The 25,726-nt window shown below is 40.1% G+C and overlaps 1 pseudogene; it reads left to right on the top strand.

The window, feature by feature from the left end:
- Positions 1–14,708: 14,708 nt before the first annotated feature.
- LOC147886204 (2-methylene-furan-3-one reductase-like) overlaps positions 14,709–25,726 on the top strand; it is a 32,023-nt pseudogene continuing 21,005 nt past the window's right edge.

Genomic DNA, 25,726 nt, shown 5'->3' with positions numbered 1-25,726 from the left:
TAACCAACTTTGGAAAAAAACCATGTGGGTTTTAGAACTTGCCTTGCTTTTGATGTGGATCGAGGGTAAAATATGTTATTCAAAGCTATTCGATCTTACCGAGTCAAAGGTAAAGCATGGCAAACAAATAAGGTTATAGAACCGCCTTGCTGTTGACTGGATCGAGGGTAAAAGATGTTAGTGGAAGCTATTCAACTTACCAACTCAAACGTAAATCTATTCAATCTTACGAACTCACAAGTAAAGCTTGACAAGCAGCTTGCTTCAACGGCCCCCACAATAAGGGAGGTTCTCCCTTCATTTCAATACACATGATTTTGGATTCACTTGTGCTCTTCCCTTGTGTCATCATGAATCTCTTCTATCCAACCCATCTCTCACTACAAGGCACATGCCCTTTTCCGACGAAAATACTGACCTTTTTTACACTAAAAAGTTTTTTTTTGACGGACGCAAAGGTTGGTATGTACGTCGCTATAAGCGTCGAAAAAGAATGGTCGCTATATAAGCGTCGCTATATAGCGACACTAATAAGCATCGCTATATAGCAACACTAATAAACATCGCTATATAGCGACGCTGGTAAACCTCGCTATATAGTGACGATTAACAGAAGCTTAAAAAAAACATTAGTGGGGCTAAATAGGGCCACAGCAAGCCCTGTTTTGCCCCACTAATGTTTTTTTTAAAGTAATTACAAAAGAATGTTGTTTGTTAAATTTTTTTTGTGTGAAAAGGGTGATACAAAATCGCTCAAACGAGCCAAGCGACAGAAGCATATACATGTCGAAGATATACAACATTGTTTGTTACAAAATTACCCTTTTGAAAGAGAGGAGAAAAGAAGAAAAGAGGGAAAAAAAGAGAAAAAGAGAGAAAGCATATGCTTATGAAAAGAAGAGAAAAGAAAATGAAAGAAAGGAAATAAGAGAGGGAAAAAGAAGAAAAAGAAGAGAAAGGAAGAGGGGAAAAGAGAAGGAAAAAAGAGAGGGGAAAAGCATATGAGCATATGCTCATGAATAAGCATAAGCGTATGAGCATAAGCATAGGCAAATGCATATGCTTATGAAAAGAATAGAAGAGAGGATGAAAGAGAGGAAATAAAAGAGGGGAAAAGAAGAGAAGGAAGAGAAAGGAAGATGAGAAAAGAGAAGGAGAAAAGAGAGGGGAAGAGCATATGAGCATACGAGCATATGCTCATGCATAAGCATAAGCATATGAGCATAAGCATAGGCAAATGCATATGCTTATGAAAAGAAGGGAAAAGAGGATGAAAGAGAGGAAATAAGAGAAGGGAAAAGAAGAGAAGGAAGAGGGGGGGAAAAAATGAAAAAAGAGAGGGGAAAAGAGCATAAGCATAAGAGAAAGAAAAAGAAGAGGGGAAAATAAGAAAAGAGAGGAGAAAAGAAGAAAAGAGGGGAAAAAAGAGAAAAAGAGAGAAAGCATATGCGTATGCTTATGCATGAGCATATGAGCATATGCTCATGCATAAGCATAAGCTTATGAGAGAGATACATAGACAAATGAATATGCTTATGAAAAGAAGAGAAAAGAGGATGAAAGAGAGGAAATAAGAGAGGGGAAAAGTAGAGAAAGAAGAGAAAGAAAGAGGGGAAAAGAGAAGGAAAAAAGAGGGAAAAAGAAGAAAAGAGAGGAAAAAAGAGAAAGCATATGCTTATGAAAAGAGGAGAAAAGATGATGAAAGAGAGGAAATAAGAGAGGGGGAAAGAAGAGAAGGAAGAGGGAAAAAGAGAGGAAAAAAAAGAGGGGAAAAGCATATGAGCATATGCTCATGCATAAGCATAAGCATATGAGCATAAGCATAGGCAAATGAATATGCTTATGGAAAGAAGAGAAAAGAGGATGAAAGAGAGGAAATAAGAGAGGGGAAAAGAAGAGAAGGAAGAGAAAGGAAGAGGGGAAAAGAGAATGAAAAAAGAGAGGGGAAAAGAAGAAAAGAGAGGAAGAAGAGGAAATAAGAGAGGGAGGGAAAGAGGGGGGAAAGAGGGAGGAAAAGAGGAAAAGAGGAAAAGAAGAGGGAATAAGAGAAGAGAGGGGAAGAAATAGTTCCTACGCCCATCACTGCAGCTAGCGCTTAAAGTGCTAGCTGCAAACCAATGCAAATAACGGAAACAAAAAAAGGAAAAAAGAGAAAGCACTTTCTTACCTGAAAAAGTCTCGCTCGGTGTTTCGTGGATTGGCTCTACAAAAGAGAGCAAACATACCATTTTTTAGATAACTAGTTAGAGAAAGAAAGAGTTTGGAGAAGCAACTTTCCAAAGGGATTGGATTGAGGGGACAAGCATAAGCCTACAAACAAGGAGAAAGCACGAAAGGAAGGGAAAGAGGAGTAAGAGAAATACCAAAAAGAGAAGATCAAATCTCGTTTTTTGTCCTTAATCTCTGAAAATCAAGCATTAAAATTAGCACATAGGCTTAGTAATGCAAGGAGAAACATGCTTCAACTCTCACAAAATGAAATTTCACAAAAAATGAACCTACATTGCTTAAAGAGACACACCTTCTTGAAAAACTTCCTTTCACACAAGTAGAGAGGGAGAAGGGTGGAGAGGGAGCACAAGTGTCAATGGGTGCTTCAACTCTCACAAAATGAAATTTCACAAAAAATGAACCTACATTGCTTAAAGAGACACACCTTCTTGAAAAACTTCCTTTCACACAAGTAGAGAGGGAGAAGGGTGGAGAGGGAGCACAAGTGTCAATGGGAGAGGGGCTTGGTAGGGGTGAGGAGTGTGGGGAATAGAGGAGGAAAGCGAGGTCGCCGAATAGAGGAGGAAAGCATGGGAGGAGAGATTTTTGCTTTTCTCGCAATAGAGTTGTGAAAGGCGGCGTCACGCGGGGTTTTGGGTTTTTATCCCCCAACGTCGCTATATAGTGACACTGGTCAATTGTTATATAGCGACACTTATACCCTAAAAGTGTCACTATATAGCGACACTCATACCCTAAAAGTGTCGCTATATAGTAACACTTATATCCTAAAAGTATTGCTATATACTTATACCCTAAAAGCATCGCTATATAGCGATGAAACAGGGCAAAGCATCGCTATATAGCTACAGTTCAGGGCACTTGATCTAAGAAGAGAGGGAAGGAGCTCATGGGTGGCTATTTTTTGGATCTTGATGGATTTCCTTACATTTTGTGTTGTGATTTTGGAGGTATGCAGATGGAAGGGATGAGTGAAAGCTTGTTAGATGATGCGCCAATGCTTGGGAGTGTAGACTCACTTACAGAGAGGTTGTATTATCATTGCACTCATTGCAAGCGAGAAGTACGACATCAATGCCATATTGTCATGTGCCACTTGAGGATGTACGAGGAGGAGCCCAAACCATTTTCCACCGTTGGTGGTGCACGTGGTGATGAATCATTAGAAAGTCAATGCTATTTGAGTTCGTGATTAATATTGCATGCGTACACGGCACAAAATTTTGAGACAAGATCTTATATTTACACGAAACCTTGAGACAGGATGAGGAGGGTGGTGTGCGTATACCTTCACACTTTGAGAAGGAGTATAGTCTCCCGGATGTGCCAAATGATGACGAGGGTATGGTGGACATGATGGATTCTAATTCTAGGGGCAATGCACGTGATGTCCAAGTATGAGGCCATGTACATGGTACCTTTGATAGAGGAGTTACAGATCTTATGGACAGGAGTGCGAGTCTTTGATATTTCCAGAGCTCCTAGACATACCAATGACATTTTTGTGTGGAACACATCGATTCAAAGAGAATCATGTATGATTGTGGAGTCATTGCTAACTTCACACAAGATACCCGAGCAAGTGCTTCGCATACCAATCTTCTCTCCTCGCAGTTGGATTATTATGGGACCATATACAAAATCTATGAAATTGATTTGAGACGATTTAGTATTTTCATTCTTGATGTAAAATGGTTTAGAACTATTTACGACGGTCTTTGTTCTTCCCGAGCATTGTGAGCAGGTGCATACTAATGATTTAATTAATTGAATCTTTCATTTTAAAATATCAATTGGTACATGTACTTGAGCATAGTTTCATATAATTGATGGCATTTGGTACCCATCTTCAATATAGGTGGTTTTTCATCCGGATCGCTCTGATCCAAGATGGTGGTATGTGATCCAAGTTGCACCATGAAGTAAGCAATTTTTTTAAGATAGAGATGTGGATATGGAGATGCCACTACCAATGCCCAATACAATTGATCCAGATGGATTTAGAGAAGAAGATGAAGATCACAATATGAGCCAAGAGGAAGATGTGACTAATGACATCATACGGGAGGAAGATGGAGATCATGATATTGAGGAAGAAGATGACGATCATCAAGAATCACTCGACTTTATTGAAGAAGATGATCAAGCCTATGGTGAACGTATGATGCCAGAGTACGATGATGATATAGGAGATCAACTCAGTATAGAGTTGGAGATAGACTTGTTTGGTGCACTAGACTTGGCTCAGGATGAAGCCAAGTCTCAAACGTGGACATGAATATATGAGCTTCAAACTTGATGTACATGCTCTTGTACTTTTATTCTTTCAAAGGATCAAACATGTATGACAAGAAATTTTTTTTGTCATTGGGTAAAACTATCTTTAAGGTCGATATGGGGAAAAACACTCTCTGTAAAACATCGCTATATAACAACCTTATACAAGTCTGGCAAGTGTCACTATATAGCGACACTTTTTCAGCCTGCTTTGCATACCAACGATTAGTGCCCCGCATGCACTAAATGTCGGTGCTTAACCGTTGGAAAAGGGCCTATGCCTTATAGTGTCTTCAGTTTCATTCGGATTCTCCTAGGGGTTGGGAGGTGAGATTGCAAAAGGTGTTGTTCATTGTAGCGTCGATCCTATTGTCAATCCCACCACATTACTGAGGTTTGCCGGCGATGGACAAAATGGACTTCTTGGTTATATTTCAGCGCAGTCTGCATTTGCGGAAACGTATAAAATGATGTACCTACAAGAAAAGGGGGCCAAGATGGAGGAGATAGCCATTCGTGCAAAATTGGAGCAGCAGTTGCAGAATGAAATCGAGGAGCATTCAAAGAGTAAAAAAGAATTGACAGGAGCAAGAAAGAAGAGAACCGTGCTTGGAGACAGACAACGTAGCAGGAAGATTAAAAACATTGCAAATTTGAAGGCTGGGACTGGTGGATGCAAGCGACGAATTCAGGAAGCAAGGTTAGATTGAAATTTATCATTTTGTATACTCAAAAAGGCTCTCTTCCAGACTATATCTATTTCGTTGATTGTCGCAAAATAAGAATGGAGGTGCTGAATAATATAGTCATATTGTGTTGTTATTACAAGAAATTATTGGAGCCTGCAAAAGAAAATATGGACCCGAACCTTCTTCCTGTTAAACAAATGAAAGGATTGCTTTCTTGCGGTGTAGCAAAAGGTTTGATTGAGGAAAAAAAATACAAAACAGTCAAACGCAATGTTGTAGAGGACTTTGTATCCAATAATCAAGTTGATGGCACTATAATCCAAGAGGCTCTTGATGTTAGTGGAGTTAGCAGGAAGGGATATAGTTTGATTTTCCATGCGATATCCTCAACTTTGAAATATCAAAGGATTAAACGAGTTTTACTGCCAAATCTAGCAACCGTGTGGAGGATAAGAGGTCATTTGAATGAAAGTATAGATGAATTTATTGGGCAATATATCCATATTGAAGAAATATTTCATGGTGTTAAAGGAACCACTGTGTATGATCCTTGGAACAATATATTTTTAGATCTGCAACAACTTCAAAAAAGAATGGTCGAGTTTTATGGAATAACATTTGAGGAGTGCAAAGGCATTTTGAAATTTGTTATCAAACTGGATGAGTGTGAGGTTGTAAAGGAAAAGAAAATGGAAAGAGTTACTATTACATTGATGAATGGAGCGATTGATACATCATTGACTAAAGCGAGTTCGAAGTATTTTAGTGTGCAGTCAGAGAAACACATATGGTGGTTAGGCTCGTCGTTCCAGGTATGATCATGGGTTGTTTTATACTTGATTTTGGTCATTGTTTTCAAATCTGATATAGTAATACTTTTGTTTTCTATAATCTCACAGGTGAAGACCGAAGACCATGAAACACTAGATTGGGTGTTTCATCACACGAAAATACCAACAATAATCAAAAGACAAGTGCAAGGCGAGAATCTCCATGTTGCAGGAAAAGGTGATTTTCAAGTAGAGTGGCACATGGCCAGGGATCTTAAAACACTTAAGTGCATGTATAACATTAGTAAAGGAGGCAACTCAAAGTCTCCTTGTCTTTACTGCAAAGAATCAGCTCAAGTAATGGATTCAAAATGGTGGAAGAGAGCACCTAATAGAGATAAAGTTGACCCTGACTTCAAGGCCATTCTGGACATTCCACTATGTAATGTTCACATCTGCACATTGCATGGTCTATGTCGAATTATTGAGAAATTGGTATTTTTATATATTGGATTTGCTTGGAAACTCCGTCCCGAAAAAAATAGAAAGGATGCTCTTCAAGCATTGGAAAAAGTGTTATCCGATATAGGTCTGCATGGAGGAGATGTTCAAATCACAAAGGATTTTAAAAAGTCTACCAATGGCAAGGAGGTACCAATCAAGCCCTCTATTGGTGGTGTTAAGGCAAGAAGATTCTTGTCTCGACCCAAACACAGTAAGCAAGTAAGGCAAGGTAGAGCAGTTTCAAAGATTAATTATGGATTGTGGAAGCAAGTCCATAATGCTGTGAAAGATCATGAGGCAGATGGGGAAGCACGAAATAGGAAGGCAGAGGTGTGGAGGTCTCTTGATCAACTCTTCATGTTCTGTGACAAAGTAACATGGACTAAGAGGATGAATATAATGAGCTAGGCCTGACATTTTGCGAAACCCAACCTGCCTGCTTCCACTTGATCTCTGGAGGAATGTGTCATCCTCAATTTGTAGCTGCAACATATCAAAGGATTGGAGTGAGACAATACACAACCTACAAAACTAAAGTTAAGCAGAAGTCAAAGTATATGATTTGAAGTACCTTCTCATTTTCATCAGCAACAAGCAGTTCATCTTTCCAAAGATTTATCCCTCTCCCTTCTTGTACAGCCTCTTCTCTAGTCTTTTCTGTGTATAGAGCTGAGAGATTCATAGCTTCCTGTGTGAGCTAGAAGGCAGCTTCATCTAGCTCTTGGAACTTTTCAGCCTCTTTGAAACAAAATGAAAGGGCCTCTACAGGATCAAACATTGTTTCCAAAGCCAGAAGTGAATGGTCATCCTCTATGCCAACCTCCTTGTCAAGCCTTGAAGCCTGGGCAATAAGGGAAATGGCATAGTCCTCCCTCAAATCAAACATACACTCTATATCATGGAGGAAAACATAATCCTTTCCACCAATCAACACACCTGGAAGCATGGGCACTGCATAGTTGCTGCTCTGAACATCAAAATCTTCAACTGGCTCTGCTCCCCTCAGAGTTTTTTTCCTCAGTTGAACAAGGTCAAGAGCAGCCACTTGTAGCCCCTCATCCTGAAGGTTGATATCTTCTTCTTGCTCTGCCATTTCAGAGCCCAAAGAAACATCCTCCTTTTTAGAAGCTTCAGATGTGTCTTCTTCTTCTGTTTCCTGCCCTTGTTCATCCAAAGACTCCTGACTGAAGACAATGTACATAAGAAATGCCATGCTCTCCTCCAGCACTCTGCACTTTCTGGTGTGCAAAGTACAGTTGAATTTATAGTGATCAGGCAGGCTGTCAAATCTTCTACTCACATGGTACCTCAGCCTGTCATTGGAGACAATATGATTAAGGTGCACAAAAACCTTTTCACCTCCCACAATTCTTCCTGCCTCTGTCAGTTCTTTGAAGGCATCCCAATAGTCTGAAAGAAAATCTTTGTGTTGCTCCAGTACAGAGCTCATTGAGAACTCCATGTTGAAAATATTGTGGTATAAATGGAAGTTACTCTGAGCCTTGCATTTGTGAAGAAACTCAGATAGGAGCAAATCTGGAGAACTGTCCTCTTCTGGTTCCATTTGTTTTTTGATGGAGGAATCAGCACTCTGCTCCAGCCTCTTCTTTTTGCCTGTTCAAAAACTTATATACTATGAATTCTATATGCTGACATATGCAATCAGTGAATGCATTGTATATCACCAGATAAATCCTTCATGACATCTCATCACTCACCTGGTGATTGCTGTGGTCTAATTATAGCAGCAGAAAAGTCCAGCTTCCTCTTGAAAGGTGGGGCCTGGGAGCCAGCTGTTCCAAAACAAAAACATTTCTCATCATCAAGGAAGATTTTCACAGGGCTAAAGATAGCAAATTAATGAGGTAGAAGTGAGAAACAAATAATACACAGGAATTTGCAGCAAAATGCGATATGGGCTGTTTAGAGAATTGTAAACCACTCTCCTCGCATTTTGTTGCAAATTCTCAAATTCTGTTCATGTGCATGTCAAATCAAGAACTTGGTTCATCTCAGTGATTCCTGGACACTATGATCTCATATGCAAGAGAAATAATGGAATGAGTGAAACTATTCATGAGGAATGTGTCAACAACAGGAATTTGCAGCAAAATGCGATATGGGCTGTTTAGAGAACTATAAACCACTCTCCTCGCATTTTGTTGCAAATTCTCAAGTTCTGTTCATGTGCATGTCAAATCAAGCACTTGGTTCATTTCAGTGATTCCTGGACACTATGATCTCATATGCAAGAGAAAAAATGGAATGAGTGAAACTTTTCATGAGCAAGGAGTCCACAACAGGAATTTGCAGCAAAATGCGATATGGGCTGTTTAGAGAATTCTAAACCACTCTCCTCGCATTTTGTTGCAAATTTCTTGTTTCTATTCATATCAACCTACAATCTAATTTCTGGGTGATTTACCACATTGTGGAAGAAGGATGGAGCTGAGTGAAGACATTGGGACATCAAAAATCCAATGGATGGAAGAAATAAATGTTGAAAAACATTGAAACCAAACTAGAACTCTGACCTTTTTTTTCCTTTTCCATGCTGATTGAGTTGCACTGGTAAATCTCCTGCTCTTTCTCTAGCTTGAACCTTGCACTCTAGGTAACCTGGAGATCTGGCAGTACTGTCTTCAGGCAGGTTGCAGTCTGGATGGAGTGTGCTGGGTAGGAAAGGATCAGAGAAAGGATCAAGAGAGAGTCGTGGCAGGGATGAGAGATTGGAATCCAGGGGAGGGAAAAGTGGTTGTGGTATTCATGATGAAATAATGAATGGCACAAGTTCCAAGGAATAAAGTGTACTTTCACACGTGCCAGATTTCAAACTCCAAGAGATCTGGGTCCCATCCACACGTGTGAAAAACGACTAGATTCCACACGTGTGGGATTTAGTGATTCTTTAATTCTATTTGCACTTTCTTTGTGGTATCCTGTTTTAGAACTCTTGCCCTCCAGTCTCTGCTCTCTTGCCTCCCTACCTCCATACTCTGCAGCATCAGCATCTTGTCCAGCAGCACAGAATCATCCTCAGCACAGATTACTCCTCAGCAGCACAGCACATCCACAGATAGACTCCAGGTCAGTAACAATGGGTTCTCCCCCTTAGTCTCTGCAATCTTTTTGCCTAAAATAGAAAAAATACATACTGTATGGAAATGCATAGACTCAAACCAAGACAGAGAAATCACTGTAGGAAAGCAGATCTTCAAGTGTGATATTTGCATGTGATCTTCTTGCATAACCTCCATTCATACTGTATTTGGTTGGAGAAACATAGAAATCACTGTTTGAGTGCACCAGCATGTCATTTAAAAAATTTGCAGCAAAATGCGATGTGGACCTGTTTGAAATTCCAAACTGCTCATATCGCATTTTATTGCAAATTTCTCTATTTGGCTTCTTCCACCCCTGTGATTGCCTTCTCTTTGTGAGAACATGTTCTGGTTTTTTGACTTCCATAGCTGTAGTCTTCTTGCATAAACTCCATTCATACTGTATTTGGCTGGAGAGACAAAGAAATCACTATAGAAGTTCACCAGCATGTCATTTCAGAAATTTGCAGCAAAATGCGATGTGTACCTGTTTGAAATTCCAAATTGCTCATATCGCATTTTATTGCAAATTTCTCTATTTGGCTTCTTCCACCTCTGTGATTGCCTTTTCTTTGTGAGAACATGTCTGGTTTTGTGACTCCCCTTAGTCTCTGCAATCTTCTTGCCTAAAATAGATAAATTACATCCTGTATGGAAATGCATAGGCTCAAACCAAGACAGAGAAATCACTGAAGGAATGCAAATCTTCAAGTGTGATATTTGCATGTGATCTTCTTGCATGACCTCCATTCATACTGTATTTGGTTGGAGAAACATAGATATCACTGTAGGAGTGCACCAGCATTTCATTTAAAAAATTTGCAGCAAAATGCGATGTGGACCTGTTTGAAATTCCAAACTGCTCATATCGCATTTTATTGCAAATTTCTCTATTTGGCTTCTTCCACCCCTGTGATTGCCTTTTCTTTGTTAGAACATGTTCTTCATGTCTGTGATCTCTTTCCAATCCTTTGTATGCAGTTTTTCAGAGTGATGGCAAGAACCAAATCAACTGCAAGGCAAGTTGGCAAAGGACCAGGTCTTGCAGCAACAGCAGCTGGGACAGGTTCCAAGAAGTTTAGTGTGCCTCCAAAGGGAAGAGCTTCACATGGCAGGAAGGGTAAGCCAATGAGCTTGCTCAAGCAAAAGGCCAAAAGATTGAATAAGGGTGCAGGTGTGCTTAGGGAAATAAGGAGGCAATAGAAAGCCATAGGTTTTGCAATACCCAAAGCACCCTTTCAAAGATTGGTGAGAGAAATTTGTGACAGTTGGAACCTTGGGTTCAGGTGGAATAGAACTGCCATTCTTTCCTTGCAGGAAATGGCAGAGGATTACCTGGAGAAATATTTTGAGGATGCAATGCTTGTAGCAGCCCATGCTCACAGGGTGACTTTGATGGCCAAAGATTTCAACACTTTGTCCAGAGTGAGATGGAGATATGACAAGCTGGTTCATCCTGTGGAATGGCAGGACATCAAAATGAGAGATATATTGCTAATGCCACCTACAAGGAAGGTCAAGGTTGATGAGGTAAAGGTTGTTGAGGTAACACACTCAAAGAACACTAGAGGGAAGGCTGCTTATGAGGACTCACTGAAGCAGCAAGTAAAAGAAACAAAATCTGTTATAGATGTGGAGACTGGAAAGAAGGAGCTACACATACATAGAAGGTTGAAGGAGCTGGGCCCTGATGTAGTTGTACATATTGAGGATGAAGTTTCAGTCAATGATTTTGATTTGACAAAACAATGCTTAGCAGCATTGGCTAACAAGAATGAGTATTGCTCAGATACTATCATTCTTGCAATGCTCTAGTAAGTGTCTTTAAATTTTACATTTTTGGCAAATCAATCCTCCTTGTAACTCTTTTATAACCTACCCTAATTATGTTCTGATCCTATGCAGCATGATGAGAAGCTGGCTTCATCCCTCTGTACAACATACAGTCCATATTGTTGATCCAGCCATTTCTTCTAGATTAAGAGATGCAAAGGAGACTCCCATGAGTATTTCCAGCTGGTTCAAACACTGCAATTTTGAAGTAATTGACATTTTGCTACTTCCATATCATAGCAGGTATGTGGGTGACTACTTCTTTTAAGATTCTTCTTTAATATTGGGAACTCTTGTAGCCTTTCATTTTCTTATGCTTTTTTCCTTATGCAGTGACTACTGGAGTTTTGTGTCTATTGACATCCAGCAGAAGCAATGCTTTCTATTCAACTCTCTAAAAAACACACACAGAGAGCTGAAATTGTAAGTACTGTGTGTGCTTTTTGAACTCAAAACTTCATTATTTTGATACCATACTAACTAAATTATACATATTGCAGTTGTATTAGAAGGCTATTAGATGCATTGGATCATTGTCCTCCAAATGTCTCTCTATTGGATTCAATAGAGCCATTAAGTCTAGAGGTAAAAAGTCTATTAAATGCTATGTCTTTGAACTTATTGAATAATTTTGTTTTGTGCTGATGCTCACAGTTTCTAACATTTTTTTCTAACTGTACAGACACCACAACAAAATGATTCAAGTAGTTGTGGATGGAGGGTGCTGATCAATGCAAAATATATACTTTCAAGCTACTTTGAAAAGGAACAGCCAGATCTGGTAAGGAAAAATACTTTTCATTTAGCTTGAAGATAATTCATAATGATACAAAGTGTTCTAAATTATCCTCTGCCATTGCAGATGAAAGAGGATAGCTTCAGCCCCAACTATGTACATAATTTTAGAGCTCATACAATTTTGAGGTTTTTGAGCTATGCCTCCCCCAAACCTATTGTAGCAGCTACTGTGGAGCTGGGTGAAAGCTCTAAAGTACAAGAAGGTGTCATACACCTTGATCCCACATATGAAGCACCTAATTTTGAGGACCAGAAGCCACAAGAGCAATCACAGAGTGCTGAGGAGGAGCAGACACGGGAGCAAAGACCTGCTGCTGATGTTGAGGAGAAGGTGGAGAAGCAGCAAAGAGAGGCTTCTGGGGCAGTGGAGGAGACATGATGGAGCACGGACAGGATGGAGCAGCAGAGAGAAGATCCTCCAGAAAATGTAGAGCAGCCTCTGGATGAAACTGTACATAAATAGAAAATGGATGTTAGAAATATGTTCTACAGATTCAGCTAAACAATTCTGTACAAAATCTTACTTGATTGAATACAAAACCTTTCTTTATGGAGTATGTGTGATCTCAATTTTAAAATTTTCTATGTCTTTGCATTTAACTGAGCTCTCTCTTCTTCTGAGTAACTGCAAAAAAGCAATATGAATTAGAGTGGTAAATTAAACTAATAGCAATGCTTATAGAGACTAGGATAAATCAGATGGTGTACCTTTCTGTTCTTGTAGATAAATAAAAAGTCGTTTGAGATAGAACCTTCAGTCTCAAACAGAATGTCACTGCGTAATTGAGCTAGGGAGCAACATTCTCTTAACGAGATATTGGCTACCACATCACCATTCTCAAGAACATCAATATCAATAAGCTTATTTTGTGCACCAAACGACTCTTCATCTTGGTCCATTGGGACAAGCTTTGAGCCTAGCATTCGACTGCACTTGTAATAAAAAGAGAAAATAAAATTTTGTGATGCAACCATGTACTTCAGTTGCATAGAAGGTTGGACCACCTCACAAAACACTGAACTACATGTCTTCTTATCCCAACCTTTATCCAAAAATTGTGGCATGCATGCCGAATTTGTTGCTTTAACTGTGAACATTGTTTTTGAAACCTTTACTGGAAAGGTATTAAACAAGTCTACAAAAACTGTGAGAGGCATGCACAAAGAAATTTTTACTATCCTAGTGGCAATATTGGGCCTCAGAGCTTTCTGTACTTCTGTAAAAAGCTTCGCCCTATATGCCTCTGTAACACTAGAATGTGGGTGAGGCCAATCCACCGAATTCCACGCCGGAAGGTCTTGTTTTATTAATACACCATGTGTGTTAGCTTTGTCCAGCAACTGATAAAAATGATCAGTAAAAAATATACTCGATTGAGCTAGCTCTGTTGCACATCGACCTTGGTATTGTTGTTCTCCTATCGATCCATGCAGAACATCTATAAATCCCAGAATACAATCGATGTTTTGCCATGTCTCATACGATGAAGGATATAAATCTGAAATAAAACAACACAAGAATGTCAATAAGTTAAGAGAGAAAGCTTCATCTTAAAAATCCATACACCTCATGAAGGAAAAAACCACAATAGAAAAATATACAATTAGGCCTGTGTTGCGGAAGATTTTTTGGATAGTCTCGCAAGACAAGTTCTTTATGCATGTACACGTGCTGAATCAAAACTTCTTTCACGGATATCTTCCCTTTGGTGATTTTAAAATCTTGTACTCTTCCCTTCCACGATGCCAAGAAAATGTTTTTTGTCTGGGGTCTTTTTCTTTTGCTAGGTTGCATGAGCACCCATGCTCCTTTCGAAACACTAAACCTTTCCCAAGTTCCTTCTGTTTTGACTGTACTTGAATTCTCTACCGACGAAATAGAAGAAGCAGGTCGACGGGGTAAGGATGTTTGGTATAATTCTGCCTTCGTAGCATTATCATCCACAGAGCGTCTTGCACAAGAACGGCCGTGGTTTTGGTTCACCATGGAGATTTTCTGAATCTGTAACAATAGCAAAGTAATGTAACTAAGATAACAATTTGAAGTTTCAAGAAAGAGAAAGTGGGCAAACAGACAGTTGACGAGAAACATCTTACTCTACGCCAAACAGGATCAAGGGAGCAGTTTTGGAAAAGGAAGACTGTTGCACAATGAGGCAATGGTGTAGAATGGTAGACCTTTCGCACGAAAGGTGGCACAACATTTGAAAATTCAAAGGAAGGTGGAAGCGGGAAGGATCTTGTCAGATAAAATGTCAGTTTAGATTCTATCTTCTTGTCCAAAGATCTTCTACGAATAAAAAACCAATCTCCTCATTAATGTAGCACGCTTGTACTTACATAAAGTATTGTTTCTTTTTTCTATTTTCTCTTATTTTCGTGAATTTTCAACGTTACGTTGGCCTTCTATTGATTGGTTGAGAGCTTATTTTTCCAAACCGTAAAAGGCCCCAAAATGAGCTCCCTTTTTTCCTAATGTGCATGTATTATTTCGTTTATCTGTTATGCTTATACCTGTAGAGATGATGAACATTGCTGACCCAAAACATGCATGTGTTGATGAAGCTCAGTCAGTACTGCGTGGTAAGGAGAGCCGTTCTTGTTTTCCTTCTTGCTTGGACATTAGTTTTTTATCTTGTTGATATTTTGTATGTTACTTGGTAGAGGTGATCGACAACTCGAATGGTGGAAACCCGATTGGTGTGCATACAGGGCAAGAAATTGCAATTATCGTGGAGCTGAGTAAGTGTCCTCTGACTTTGCTGTAGCATAGGCTCTCAAATTTTGGTTTACTCTGTCCCTTCCGATTACACAAATCGGATGGCTTTTATGAACGGAGCAAGTCTGTGGTCGTAAGCCTTTTCTGAGTTGCCTGCCCTCTTTCACGTCAGCTCTGTTTCGCGTCTTCTCCCAAATTTTCCTACTTTGTATCTTCTCGGAGTTCTCTTGGATGTGAAAAGTGCATGGTTATATACGTAGAAGAATCTCTATGTTGCCCTGTCTCTGTACCGCTACGCAGATTTCCTAGCTTCTTGATCTGAATTCATTTCTTCCCATGAACCATCCTCTGCCCCATCAGCCATTCTGTACCGCAACACTTCTGACCAGTCATTGTGTCACAAAACTGAAGGTCCTTGCTGATTACCTATCTGGTGCATTCCTCGATCAGAAAAAGAAGTCATATGTGGATTTGACGCAGTTCCCCTCCAGTTCTTTGATAGGATTTGTAGCAGTCGTTGGTTTCTAACGTGAGAGGATGCTCTGGTATTCCACATTTGTTTTACACAAATGCTGCAAAGGACAAGCACAATGACTACGTGTTCAACAAACTACAAGGACAACCACATTTACTTAAAGCAACCGATATAAAGCATATAAAGTGCAGCAAAATGATAATAGTTCCAACTGACCCGAGGAGAACATGTGGCCTTCATTACGAGGTGCGATTCAAACCAGGCATGATAATTGAACTCTATTCTGAGAACATTGATGTGGAGGATGGCATCATCAACGGAGCAGATGGCATATTCAAAGTCTCGAACAACAAAGGCAAACCTCCTGTGGTGTGGGTCGAGCCTTAGCGACAAGACTGCAGGCACAAAAGCAGGTTACGCTTATGCTTCACTGTACAAAGAAGGCTATCCTACACCATGGACACCAATCTTGCAAGTCACCCATGACTTCCAAACCACTAAACACCATCTCAAGAACACAATTCCTGATCTAGCCCGCTGCCGCAAGAAGAGTACACCACTCCCAAGGCCTAGCAATGGAAGCACTAGCATTTGACCCAACTCAAATCAAAGGACACGGCCTTACATACACAACACTTTCAAGAGTCAGTAACCCAGAGAACCTTTACTTCATCTCGACAATACAACACAAACACATAAGGGTGGGCCCTGTGGTCATGCAAGAAATTGCAAGGTAACAAACAGTATGTGATTGGGCATTGGACCAACAAAACTTCGATAGCACCAACAAAGTACAAGAAACTTTACAAGTCTGAATACAAGGTCACTAACATCTCATAAAGAGGACTTCCTTGCCTGGTGAAAGCATACTCGCAGCAACAATCCTATGCTTGCACAAAACACACGACCACAACAAAGAAGGGAGCCCCTGCCAACATTCAAAACAGGTATCCATAGCAATGGGTGCATTCCTCACAACATACTTCAAGGAAGACATTCAGCTACTCCAACAACAATCATCCAACAACCAAGGGTGTGAGTGCTTACTCACAGTGCTCAAACTAGCAAATTGCCAACATGTCGCAATCTTGAACATTTACAAGTCCCCAAAAGGAAAAACAGAGCAACTACTAAAAGACATAGAAACAATATTGGCCACAATACAAACAAACTCAACAACGTACATTGTTAGTGACTTCAACACAAAAACAACAGCAAACAAAAAACTCACAAGCCTAATGTTGACTAATAAAATAAAACAACTTATTGAAACACCCACAACAATTCATGGTTCAAGTATTCACCAAATTTGGAGAAAGGGAGGGAAGATCATACTCTGTATCCCCTCCTCGAGGAAGACGGCGGCACCGAAGTCCATCTCCTTCTAAACATTCAAGGAAACAATGCTATGCAAAGCATAAAGTACCTTTTCAAGACAAATATTGTTGCCCTGGATCCAAGACCTCAAGTACTTCTTTGAAGGAGACAAGTATGAAGAGAAGGCTAAAAGCTCTGATTTGCAGTCCTGCATATGCAAGACTATGCTTAATCACTCTGGTAGGCAGCCATGTTAAATACTCAACAGTATGCCCACACTTGGAGGCGCTTCAAGAAGCATCTAATGAGGCACTTCCTACCCAAAGAGTTCAAGAGGGACACAATGGTTCGATGGGACATACTCCACCAATGACAAGAAAAGAAATTCAGTGAGTATGTTGATCGTTTTGAGATACCTGTTGAAAGTTCACGCATTTAGTAGGAAAGATAAAAAGGAGCAGCAAAGGAAGTTCTTCACTAGTCTAAGGTATTCCATCCAAAATGAGATAGACATCAATGCCCCTACTTTGTTAGAAGATACCATCAATGTCGCTTTGAAGGTGGAAAGAAGCAGCTCTTCTCCAACAAGCACAATGGTAGCAACAAATGAAAGTTCCAAGGGCCCTCCTCCAGGGAGCAAAAGGGTAAGGACATGCCAAAGGACCTGAAGGCAACCGGCCACCTCCTCCAAAGAAAGTAGCCCAAACTTTCAGCTCTTTGTCTCCACAGCAAAAACAAAAGTACATTTTTGAGGGAGGGTGTTTTAAGTGTGGCAACCAGGGCCACAACTTCTACGAATGCCCACAGGCTACCAAAAACAACAACAACAAAGAAGCAGCCCCAAAGAAGACAGCCCTGGTCGTCAATAAGGTGGAGGAACCTCCAAAAAAAGGAGCTACAATTGATGCCCATAGTTTGTTGAAAACATGGGGTCAGGTAAAGGATCAATCCACTCTTTTTTTGTTGGATAGTGGAGCTACTCACAATTTTATTTCTCATGAGATGGCATAGAATTTGGGGATAGCCCTAGAAGACAAAGGAGAGTCCCCAGAAGCATCTGTAGCTTTCAAGAATCAAGAAGAGAAGGTGCACCTCATCATTGGCAAGCTACGGGTACACATTCAAGGATATTTGGACCACCTACCCTTCATGGTGGCACCACTCTAAGGATCTAATGTAATTCTCGGCATGCCCTTGCATAATTAAGCAAGTCAACCCACGGATCGATTATGTCAACAATGTTCTAACCCTCCAACATATGGGTAGGGATGTTAGCATTGCAGCGAGAGTTTCAAGAAACACCATTCCTTTGGTAAGTCATGCATGATCTTCCAATTTACTTAAGAAAGGAGTATGCTCTTACCTTGTGTTTGTACGTGATAAGAAAACAAGAGAAGAAAACTCAAACCCTCTCACATAAGAAAGATTAGATTTTCTTCAAGAATTCCCTAGTTGCTTTTCTCAAGAACTTCCTAGTCACCTCCCTCCTGAAAGACCAGAAGATCACACAATTGACATAGTTCCTGGAACTTCATCTCCAAATAGACCCCCTTATAGAGTCAGTCAATGCCAATAGGATGAAATTTTTAAACAAGTCCAAGGACTCTTAGACAGGGGATTTTGATCAAACCCAGTAGCTCTCTTGTCTTACTAGTCCAATTGTGACTTTAGAGTATGTCATTGGATAGCACAAGCTGTTAGGAACCCGAAAAATCAGAATTGAATTCTGACCACTTTATAATTTTAGGGTTTTGGGGATGACACATGGCGGACTGCCACATGGCACAGTTGAGCTGGTAGTCAAGGTAGTTGTCCCACACATGTGGTAGCCTGAGGGGCAAGTGGAAAAGGCACTAGGGACAAGTATTTGTTGGCCCCAAATCACGAAGATTTGGGGCAAATTTTTCTTGCCTTCTTTGTGCTTAGAAAAAGATATATCTGAGGACTTGCTGCTGACAAGTGACCCCTTTTCCAACCAAGGCTGAGGGGGGGGCTCATCCTATAAAAGAAGGGCTTCCCTCCCCAATTCTTCATTGAAAAATTCGCCATTCTCTCCCTCTCCTCCTACCCTTTGATGCAACAGCTCACCTCTAGCGCCTTGGGTTCAGCTAGCTCTCTACAAGCCTTTCTCTCTCTACTATAACACTTTCTCTCTCTACTACAGCACTTTCTCTCTCTACTGTAGCACACACTCTCTCTACAGTTCCAACCCTTCTTCTTCAAGAATTTTCCCTTCTCAACATTTCTAGAATAGCAATAAATTTTTCCTTCTCCCAGCCTATGAGCAGCAGCAACACCCTTCTCTCTTTTGTTGCAGGCTTCTATCTCTACTACAACTTTTCTTTCTCTTCTCCAATACTTTCTCTCTCTACAATTCCAACCCCTTCTTTGCACTAATGGAACTATATAAGCATCCCTTTTTCACCTCCCAACCATCTTGGGGGCAGCCATAACACACACTCTCTAAAAGTATTATCCCTTTCATGCTTTCTCTCTCCAGTCTACACGGCATTTTTCTAAGTTTTCTTAATCCAGCCCCATGTTCTCACTCTTCCCGCCCAAGGGGGCTGCAGATGCATCAAGGACTCGAACTACAAAGGAGTCAAGTCATAAGAGGAGTCTATAATTTCAAGTTTGTCTCATTTGCAGCACAATTTTATGTTGATATTGCTCTCTTTTGAGATAACTAGTGCTTGAAACTAATGTTGGATGGAAGTGGTGTTTGTTGCAGGCTTCTTCCTTGTGCATTGGGTTGGCCAAAAGCTGAATCCTTGCTACCCTTAGTCTTGGAGCCATTTTCTCCAGTGTCTCTCTCTCTCTCTCTCTACAATTGTCCCCAATTTATATGCCTGAGTCCTAGTATTAATTGAGTTCTCAGTTTGGGAGGTGCATTTGCAGCTTGGTCTTGTATCTCCAACTTCAAGAAATAAAGTGAGGTTGGGGGCACCATCTTGGACCCTCAACCATATTGCAATCTCAATTTGTTTTCACCAATTATCAAGCTGTGTCAATCTTAAATTCAGCCTCCTCTACAATCTCTATATTACAGCATGTGTGTGTGAACAACTTGCAATAGTTTCATTAAAACAAAGTTGTAAGATTCCATTTCCTAAAGTGATAAGAAAGCATTGAGTGGTTTCACTTCTAGCAACCATGCTATATCAGCTACTACTTACCACAGATAACACCCACTACACTGTGATTTAGAAGCTCTACCAGTGGGTTACATATGTGCACTGATCTAGATCTGCAAGGTTTTTGAGACTTGATTAGATGCTACATCTGCAATCCTGTTTTTGCATGGTAAAGCTTTCTGGAGGGTGTATTTTGAAAGTTCATTGTGCCATATCTTCACATCACTGGAGCCTATTGCCCTTCTCTCCTATCATTTGTGCTAATGTACTTTCCTTTTCCAAGTAAGTTAAATAGAAGCGAAGCATTATGGTAGTAATAGAGGAGCTGGTATTATAGGCAGATTTGAATCAATCTTGCTTGTTGATATTCTTCTTTGAATATAGGATGAATCTCATTCTTATAAGCTCCAATGTATGTTACTACAATGCACCCATGCTCCTACATGCATAATAATAAACATTGCAACCTACCTATATTTCTTTCACCACACTGGAGCAAATGTTCACCTCTAGTTCTAGCGAAAGTGATATATACCTAGATGAATATGGGAAATCACCCAAACTCGTCACATAATGAAGCACATGGCCCCATAATTGCTATTTTGAAGATTCTCCCTATAACCTTTCTTCCAAAGATGCAAGCGCTACATCGTGGTTAATTACCATCAACTTCATTATGCATAGTAAGGACCAGCTACTATGACATCCCCACTAACGTCATCAGCACCCAATAGTGGGTGTAGAACTTTGTATCAATGTATGCTCTCACACACCACATGCACACACAAACCCAAGCATACATTCATACAAAGGTCTGTGCATAGTTCAACCCATGAACACACAAATTCATCAATTTACACAAAGGTGCAGTATATAACCTCATGTAGTCATGCACTAAACAAAAGATCAACTGCATCATGCATAGTAGTTAGTGCTTATAAATGAGCATTGCAACCTACCTATCTTTCTTTCACCACAGTGAAGGACATGTTTACTTGAGAAAGTGAGATATATAGTGGAATGTTGATATACATAGATGAATTCATGCACACACACAAATTCATTAATTTACAAAAAGGTGCAGTATAGAACCTCATGGTGGTCATTCACTAAACAAAACAGTAACTGCATCAGAGATAGTAGTTAGCACTTAAATGGTTTAACTCATCGCAAAAACCCAAATCATAAAACTTATTGAAACTGATGAAATTACACATCTCAAATCCTAAAATGAGATGATTCAAACGATGAGAAATGAGATCACAAAAGCTTAGACTATCAAAGAAATTGTAGCAAGTTAGAATAAAGTTTACAATACTTCAATCATAGCAACCTTAGCTCTAATTGCAAAGAAACACCCACCACACCTCTCTCTTCATTAGGGATGATTTTTTCAAGTTAAGATTTGTTAAGAAGCTAAACTTTAATATTGGTGTTGAAAGTTTGTATGCCCTAATAAAAATAAATGTTTGAAACATTCGCCAGGATTTGAAACTTTTATGCAAAAAAATGTAAAGTTTCGCCAAGATTTACATTTTTTCCTTGAAAATTTAAAAGAAAATATATTAAAAATTTACTACACTACTCTACTAATATTGTGAAACTAAAAAAATGATATTGAAAACTTTTGCCAATATTTTATATTAATACATAAGAATAGCTTCAATAAAAACATCCCTGCTCTTCATAGCCCCAAGGAGTTTCACCACCAGTAACACCTTCTATGGCACACCCCCAGTCATTTTCACTGGCATTATAGACACATGCAATGATCCTCTATGGCTGCAGTGCCAACTTGCAAATTGTGATACCTCTGGGGCCATCAGTAGCGCTACTGGACCATCCACCTATAGCCCAGCTTCATGGAGCAATGAGCGCTCTATAGTTAATTATTAAGAACCCCAAGAGGAGAAGGCAAGAGGGGATTGGATTTGGAAAAAGCTATGGAGTATAGATGACATTAGAGGCAATCATTAATTGGACTATAGAGCTCATCATTCAGTTTGCAATTATAGGCACTTGCTATGGTATGTCATCCACACCATGACTAGACTGCTATCCCTTCACTCAATCTGTCACATGCTTGATTCTCCCTCTCAACGCGTGCTTAATTTTCAATGAACAGACATTTTCAATCACAAACCACCACTCAGTAGACACAACATATCATTGACACCCATGCATAGAATTTACAACAGTAGCATGGACTAATGGGATGATAGACTTCAATAGGACCAATGTCCGATATATATCTGCGAATAAAGGTATCACAAGCTTGGGGCGGCAACTCCCTTTAGTAAGAATGCCTATCAAAATCTTGAGTATGAGATGAATTTTACAATATTGCATGAGTAGAAATCAGTCAAATTAGCATGGTTGTGTTCTACACCAAAAGAGCTTCAAATATGTCTTTACACCTTCAAATTTAGGTAGCACATGGAAAAGTTTCATTAATTTGAAAGAAGATAGGTTTTCACGTTTTAGTGTATTTTTTGTTTTACCCGCCCCTCATCCAAAAGACCCCTCCCTTGGGCCTCACATATTATGAAAAATATGTACCAATCTTAAAATCTTGCATATTTTTCAAGGTACATAACTTATATTTTGTGGGAGGGGGGACATGAGAGTTTCATATTTTTCCCTTGCATATTTGAAAATTTTAAAGGAAATCCATGCATATATTGTATATGGACCTTGTCCCCCCATACCCTAGATTTTGGACGAGGGTAGTAACATAATACATATTGAGTTGGCGCCCCAAGATCACAAGAAGCAACAGCCGTTGCACTAGACAATGGGGATTCATGCACTTGGGGAGATAGCCAATGTATAGAGCTGCTCTCATATAGCCAACATTAAGTTGGGTAGATTCATGCACGTGGGAAGATAGACAATGTACAAAGCTGCTCTCATATAGCCAACAATTCCTTATCCTTTTTCTCTCTTCATTTGCATATACAATTCCTTATTCTTGAATTCCAAATACAATTCAGTATAATGAGAATATGAACAGATTGCATGCTATATGACATGCTACAATAACCTTTGACACCTGGTACCTACAATCCCACATTCTTGAATACATCATCGAGTTCAAAAAACACTGTTTTCATTATAACATGCCTTGTTATTGTCATTCTTGTGTTTGAAAAGCATATCCTTCATTAAATCCATTCATTTGCACACATTTTGCAATTCTCTTAAGGAAAATGCAAGTGTAAGCAGGTCCAGAGAAACGCATCAGATACTAAGCTAGAAATTAACACACTTGCCTTAGAGATTTTGTATTCAATATTTGCTCATCTTTTAAAAAAATATCTCTCATCCATAGGCACCTCTAGATTCACTGGCTTGGGAATTTCTCGATCATATGTCGTCCACATAGACCTTACATGGTTGGTGTTGGTGAAGCATGAGTTGGAACACTGGCAATTTTAAACAGCATGGATACTGTCTTCACAGCATAACTGATGAACCTTTTGTTGTCAATACATCATCTCTAGAGTGTGCTCAGATTGGCCTTAGGAACGCATAAGATTTTGTGAGGTTTCATTAGTGTAATCCCATGCAACCAAAGGTCGTTGTGGGTGTAATAACTGATCTCTTAGCCGTGTGTGCACTATGTATATACCTAGATGAATCCAGGGCCATGCCGAAACTCATCCTCTAAAAACATAACACATGGTGCAGTTTCAATCTCATGATAGTCATTCATAAGGTTGAAACCATACTCCATAATGCATAGCAGGGACTAGCTACTCTGACATCCTCACTGACATCATCAATGCCCAACAGTGGGTGTAGACCATAGTACAAATCCACACACCCACACATACTTGAGCATCCATTTATACAAAGGTCTTCGTACTCAGTTTCTATCGACACTCCGGAGGTGAAGGGCAAACTCAGCTGTGACAACGGCTAGCACTAAAGGAGAAGGCTAATAAAAAAGTAGTCCACATTCTCTTCACTCAAGCCACAATTGCGTGTGAAGACTATACTATTTCATTTTAGTCTCTATGTATGCCTTATGATAAAGAGCGATAGCTGGGGCAGATAAGGCTACAAAAGATTGCAATGATAAATCGTGGTACATGTTGACTCTGCTTCTTCAGGATAAGTATGCTATGGTGTACAACAAAACACAACCAATTCAAAAAAAGAAAAAGAAAAAGTACTACATTCCATTCAAAACCTTTTATATAAGAGGTGAGAGAACAAGAACTTTGTCCCTGTCCTCATCCAAATCAATAAAAAGCCATGAAGGTGGTTTATGAAATCACCGAATCCCATGAGGGGCTATACAAAAAAAAAGAGGAACGGTCCCAAATCCCCATGAATGGAGCATATCTCTCTCTAGTAGCTCTAGATGATCTAGTACATCTCTCCCACTAAAATCAAAGTGTAGAAATGATGGAAGCAAGCACATACAATGCCTTGGAGTCATCCTCGAATAGTATGAGAACATCTGGCACACCAATACCAAGAACAATCCATGCTGGTGCTCCCCTCCTGGCTGCTCCATCTTCACCCCCATCGCTACCTTATTGCCCAACCCTCCACCTCATTGCTCATCCCTCCACCTCATGGCCTATCTGCCCCCCCCCAACGCTGGACTCCGAACCCCTTCTTTTGTCTCTTACTAACCGTGTTTTGCTACCCTATCAACCTCCTCTCGTGTGCCCCATTCCTTTCCATTTTCTGCATGTCATCACCAAACCTGTGCCTTGCTATGCTGCACCGCTCCATTTACACTACCCTGCCCCTCTTCAATCCAACGAAGAACTCCTATCGAACACCACCACCACATTTGACACATGTTTAAATTCAGGTTTGGATCATGCAGCTTGATAGGGGGTTGAGAGAAGCTTCTAGACAACATGCAACCGTGTATCTCCTCTTGGCTTCTGTCATTCTGCGGTGCTAGTTGGTGGGCACATTGCATTGGAGCATATGTAGCGGTATCATCCTCAACTGCTCACTTCTTCATCCTCTCCACCCTCCATTCCCACCTCACCTTTTATGGAGTACGTGAGCTTTGTTGGGCCACATTATAAGTAGTTGGGGGCCTCGTTGGTGAGCCACGCCCCCTCCCTCAGCCTATCAGAGGAGAAACTTGCTTCAGTTCGTGCACAAGTTTAGACTATTCACGCAAGGCAATTGCTGAGTGTATCAATGGAGACACTCCTTCCAGCATGGAGCTAGGAGAGTGGCTATAGGCAAGGTACTACTTGAGGCTTAGTCACATAGTGAAGACATCCTTGCGGGGATGAGGTACTTTTATGGTCAAGTTATGCAGTCGCTCTATGATGTTCGCAGAATTCAAGCTCCATACCTCTGCAGGACTCACCACTAGATGACCATATATGGCTCACCACTCTCTCAAAATACATTATCGAAATCATGAGATGAACGACACAACTCTTACCTAGCTTGATACATCAACAGCTACCAAACATGACATCTAAATATTTCACTGCAAACCTAGACGACATCTTTGATAAAAACAAAACCCTCCATAGACCATCATCTTGAAACACTCACATCACCCAAAAACTACCAGACGAGCATCCATTTGTGTGAATAACCACCAGAGTCGCCAACAGAGAGCTTATATCTCACAAAACTCACCCAAAAACTCTCATGAGCATCCAACTATGTGAATAACAATGCCTAAGAGAAGTTATATTTGACAAAGCTACACAAAAACGTCTTTGATTTTGCCTTGATGAAGAGCCACACAGCTGTGCACCCCTGTCGGCCAAGAGGGAGGTTATATATGAGAAAACTACCCCAAAAACGTTTCTTTGATTTTGTCTTGATGAAGAGCCATGCAGTTGTGCATGAACAACCCCTGTGAATTATGGTTCCTGTGAA

Source organism: Dipteris shenzhenensis, chromosome 24 (genome assembly GCF_047967505.1).
Source record: "Dipteris shenzhenensis isolate YYH24624 ecotype China chromosome 24, Dip_SZ_1.0, whole genome shotgun sequence".
NCBI classification, from domain to species: Eukaryota; Viridiplantae; Streptophyta; class Polypodiopsida; order Gleicheniales; family Dipteridaceae; genus Dipteris; species Dipteris shenzhenensis.
This window is presented reverse-complemented; position numbering and strand designations above follow the sequence as displayed.